Genomic DNA, 5,503 nt, shown 5'->3' with positions numbered 1-5,503 from the left:
AACTATAAAAAAAAGCCTACTATTTTTCCAAACATAACTTTTTTTACTTAAGCAAAAACAGCTAAATAGTCAAAAAGTCAACTAAAATAGCCAAATTGCTAAACAAAATTACATTAATGACATAGGTTGATGGTTACAATTAAAAAGTGGAATTTACTCAATCACATGTCACTACAAGAAAAGGGCTTATAAAACACAGAACTTCTTGCGACAGCACGCATCCTGTCACAAAAATGGTCTTTTGCGACGGCATTTTAAACCGTCGCCAATAAATAGTTTTTGCAATGGTAGTTACCCTGTCGCAAATGAGCATACAAGAAAAGGTGTGTTAAATACGGAAGTATTTGCAACGCCTTGTGTACCGCCACAAAAACAAGTTTTTTGAGACGGGAAAATTTTATTGTCACAAATAGTGAACAAATTGTGGCTGCAATTATCCATCGCAAAAAAAAAAAAATGATAAAAACGATGACGTTTTGCTTATTAGATTTATCATTTGTGACTGCTTAAATATGCCGCCGCAAAAAGTAATGAAAAATTTTTGATACCCCGCTCCTTTAATTTAGCCTATTCGCACTCGTTTTCTCCCAAAATCCCTAAAACCTGCTTCGCAAAAATACCCAAAACCTTTGAGGCAAAATTCCACCGGCATATTACGATCTCTCTCTCGACAAGCGACGACGGCAAGCAAGAGTGACAACGGGTAGCAGCAGCAGTGGTGGTGCGACATCTCTGTCTTTCTCTTGCGTGAGCTCAATTAGTCTCAATCGCGCCTCTGTCACTCACTCAGCGAGTGACGACCCTTGTATGCTCTCTCTCTCTCTCTCTCTCTCTCTCTCTCTCTCTCTCTCTCTCATAGATCTTACTCAAATTCACTGTTTTTTCATGAATCGATTGGTCTGATCAGTAAGTAAGGTTTTAGGAATATTGATTAGGATTTTGGTTGGTTAGTAGTGTGTCACAAAGAATAGCAGAACCAGTGATTTTGACGCAGAAACAGCTTCTTAGCATTGACACAGAAATCCTTCTATAGATGGATCGAGAAGACCCTTATTCTACCAAGAATTCAACTTTTCTGTTGGTTGCCGTCACTGGTAGACAACACAGAATATGGTGGTTAATGCAAAATGATGGTTAATCAAGGGCTAAAACATTTAGAATTCAGAACATGTAGATTTAAAAATCTTATAAGTTGAGAGTGCCAAAGAGTTTTTGTGAATTTGTTTTGCCACACCACGACCCCTAGTATTTGTTGTATAGGTTTACTTCAAGAGGTAGAGGGATTGTTTATAAGTGTAACAGTAAAAGTTTAGACTCCCTTTAGAAAGGTTTTAATAAAATGTGGTTTTGATGATAATATTAGTGTGACTTAAATTTCTTCTTTGTTCAAGGTTGATTGTGAAAAACCTTGGTTAACACTTGAACTCTAAAAGAAGCAATAGTTTTTTTTTTTTTATATATATAACTACACAAAATTTGCAAGCATTTTAGAAAATCTCATATGCATGAATCAGAGATGGCAGGGCTTACTAATATTACACAGGTTAGAAACCTGAAACCAAATAGCTCTAGAAAATGGACATGATGAGAAGAAGAAATGTTGTAGGCTTTCAATTTCCTAAATGCAATCCAAGTGGGTTGCATTGCTCTAATAATTCCTCATTCAAAGAGCTTTTCTCTAGTCCTGAGCTTACTTTTAATTTCCATCCAAAAGATAAAACTATGCTTGGTAATACATTTGGAAAACCAAATTAGCTTGTGCCAATTAACTCTTAAAGATTCTCTTTCCGTCTTAAAGTAACAAGCACACAAAAGCTCTTATCATCAACAAATTCTCAAAGTTTGGTACTCTCAAGTTAAAAACATTTTCAAATCAGCATATTTAGAATTTTTAATGTTTTAGCCCTCTATTAGCCATCATTTTGTATGATAACTTAAGGTTGACAAAAAGGGAAATGCATCTAATTTTACACAATTCTCATCAAGTTTGCCATCCATGTTAAGACAACAAATATGTTCTCTTTGAAAATTTCTCTGATCATCAATCATACTACATCTACACATACGCACATGTTCTAACTAAGGTTGGGCTTGGATCATGGATTTGTGAAGGGAATATAAGCTCAGTTGTTTTGTCACTTTTCCTTTACCTCCACAAAAAGAAGTTAGCAATATCGAAAAAGAAGTAATTAGGCTTATCTTTATTAGAGCTTCCTCGTCAAACCTGTTTTTATATTATGTCACTGTGAAAAATTGTAAAATAATATTTTGTGGATTGAAGAGAGCACCTTTAAATATTTGTTACAAAGTAACCTTAGACTCGATGTAGGTTCTTCCTCATCTATTATTTTTTGGTCTAATGTATGGTTTGAAAATTCATCTTTGAGTCAGTGTTTTCCAAATCTAATTTTGTTATCTACTCAAAAAGCGGAAACAGTGGCAGAGTTGTTTGAAAATTAAATGAGAATTACACTCTCTATTGGAGAGTGTTGTTTTAAGTAGTAACAAGGCTGACTCATTACAATGGGGGGCTTAAAATGATGGTGAGTTAATAGTTTCAAGTCTTTTTGCATAAATTGCATAAACCATTATTCCACCAAGAATTCAAGTTTTTTGATGGTTGGCACGGCATTACTTGAAAGAATTGCATTGCCTCCTAATACGAGCTTAGTTTATTGCTAATCATTTAGTGCTTTTATGTATCATAACTTGGAGAATTTGTAGAGAAATTTCTGAATATGTCCCAAAAATTCAAAAATGTTGATTTTTTTACAGCCAAAATGTTCTTTTTCCTTTTGGGACCAGACATGCACTTCCTCTCACTTTCTAAGCAAAAGGAAATATTTTGTTAATGAAATAAATTTCCATTATTGACAAAGCTTACAATAATGCATTTCCAAACATCTAACATTGTTTTTAAATTTTATTTTTATTTTTTTGTATATCAACCATCTTAATTTGACATATACTTGTATGTCTTATTCAATACAGGATGAGTTTAGTCGTCAACTCTCCATGTTACCTGAGGACGGCAGGACTTTAGAGGCTATGAATGCCATTTTCCATGAGTTGATAGGTCATGACGGACATGGATATTGTCGCACTTACGGGAGAACTGTGCCTTGGAGCACAGTGTGTAAAGATGGTTTTGGGCTATTACAGTCAACACCCCAGCCATCGACTATTGTTCAGATCACCTAGCAGGTTCATGCAGAGCTAAAGGATGAGTTGAGGGAGGAGCTGAGGGAGGAGATGCGAGCAGAGTTCTCTATACATTTACAGCAGATGAGAGCTAAGATGATGGCCTTTATGTCACAGAGAGTGAGTGTGGATCCCAACAGACAGGTTCGATGTAAATTAAATTGTTTGATAGTTAAATTTTCACACAACATATATATATATATACGTATATATAATAAAATTCGAATATGATTAACACATTATGTACGGACTGTCATAAGTTCTTGATGCATCGAGTGGCCACCGGGTATTTAGGGAATCTACAAGAGATGAGACTCCATATACACCACCACCAGAAGATCAGGTATAAAATGTATCTTTGCATTCTAAGCTAAGAATAACCATACATTAACTGTACACAACCCAAAAGGATAAGGGCTAATTACATAATTAGAAAGAAAGACACAGGATTTTCCATTGTTAAGTTTTCCACTTGGACTGGCGCACCATTGCAACCTGGTCCTTAGCACACACGACCGCCTAGGCACGACTTATGGGAGAAGACGGGACTCAAATCAGGTTCTCGATTTGGGAGTTAGAGCCGGATTTCACTCTAGGCAAACTAGTTCCTTAAGAAACATAGAATTCAAGGTGTTGATGCCCTAAAATCACCAAACGATGTCAGATTAGCACGAAATATGGCACACACGACCGCCTAGGCACGAGAGACTTGTGAGAGAAGACGGGGCTCAAATCGGGTTCCCGGTTTGGGAGTTAGAGCCGAATTTCACTCTAGGCAAACTAGTTCTTTAAGAAACTTAGAATTCGAGGTATTGACGCGTCAAAATACCAAACGATGTCAGATTAGCAGGAAACTTGGCACACACGACCGCCTAGGCACAACAGACTTATGGGAGAAGATGGGACTCAAATCGGGTTCCTAGTTTGAAAGTTAGAGCCGGATTTTACTCTATGGCAAACTAGTTCCTTAAAAAACTTAGCATTCGAGGTGTTGACGCCCCAAAATCACCAAACGGCATCGGATTAGCACGAAACTTGGCACACACGGCCACCTTGGCATGAGAGACTTGTGGGAGATGACGAGACTCGAATCGGGTTCTCGATTTGAGAGTTAAAGCCAGATTTCAGTCTAGGCAAACTAGTTCCTTAAGAAACTTAGAATTTGAGGTGTTGACACCCAAAAATACCAAACGGTGTTGGATTATCACGAAACTTGGCACACACGACCGCCTAGGCACGAGAGACTTGTGGGAGAAGACGGGACTCGAATCGGGTTCCCGGTTTGGGAGTTAAAGCCGGATTTTGGTCTATGCAAAATTATTTACTTAATTATCTTTGTAAATGTATAGTAGTTCAATTTTTATGTTTTTTTGTAATTAACATATTAACACTAATTACATTGTCATTAATTTTTTTTATTTTTTATTTTCAGATATTTCTCGAGTAAGAGTTTGCTTCTTGTGGAATGCATGACTGTGAAGAATGCGACCAACTTTTGTTTTTGTTACCCAGGGAGAATGATGAGGAAAACTTTTGTTTTTGGTTTATGTTATTTTGAATTGTGAACAACATTATGTATTTAAACATTACATATATATTATGCAACATTGTGTAGTGGGGTAATTTTGCTGATGTGTAGTTATGAATGCAAGAATATTTTTATTATGGAGAAATTGTTATTTCTATACAAGAATTTTTATATTATTATGCAATTATTGGTTTCTTTTTCAATTATTTTTCATTTAATACAAGTAATTTTTATTTTATTTATTTATTTTTATTTTTTTGTGACGGCACCACACCGTTGTAAAAAAATTAGAACCAAAATGTATTTTTTTTGCAACATAGGCAATGCCGTTGCAAAAGACATTGGCAACAGCACGTATCCCATCGCAATAAAAAAAACATTTTGCGATGGTATTTTTTGTCGTCTCAAATAACACTTTTAGCAATAGTACAACAGTGTCATCGCAAAAGGTCTCAATTTTTTACATATTATAGGCGATAGTAAAATACTGTCGCAAAAGGCAACATTTGTCGTTGCAAAAAAATGGCGACAGCATAACGTTTTAGCAACACCCTTTGTTGTGACCCTCTATTTGCTGTCGCTAAAATCTTTTTGAGACAGCATTAGGATTATTAGTGACGACATTTTGCCGTCACAAAAAACTAAAATTTTTGTAGTGTGTGATGTTATAATTAGTTGGTAGTATCATGCAAATACAATCATGTGATATCAACGTTACGCTTAAATTTTACTTTATGTTTTGGTAAGAAAGAGGTTCCTCCAATTCAGGTTGAA

General features: G+C 35.7%; 1 long non-coding RNA gene across 1 annotated transcript; it reads left to right on the top strand.

Moving 5' to 3' along the window:
* Positions 1–531: 531 nt before the first annotated feature.
* Positions 532–4,932, top strand: LOC145789778 (uncharacterized). The gene is made up of 3 exons (XR_014328093.1): positions 532–805; positions 2,992–3,345; positions 4,634–4,932. It is a non-coding gene; the product is annotated as an uncharacterized LOC145789778 (long non-coding RNA).
* The last annotated feature ends 571 nt before the right edge of the window (positions 4,933–5,503 follow it).

The sequence above is a fragment of the Camellia sinensis genome, chromosome 1 (genome assembly GCF_055761805.1).
Source record: "Camellia sinensis isolate YWXY chromosome 1, ASM5576180v1, whole genome shotgun sequence".
Lineage (NCBI taxonomy): Eukaryota > Viridiplantae > Streptophyta > Magnoliopsida > Ericales > Theaceae > Camellia > Camellia sinensis.
Note: the sequence above shows the minus strand (reverse complement) of the source record. Positions and strands in the feature narration are given on the sequence as shown.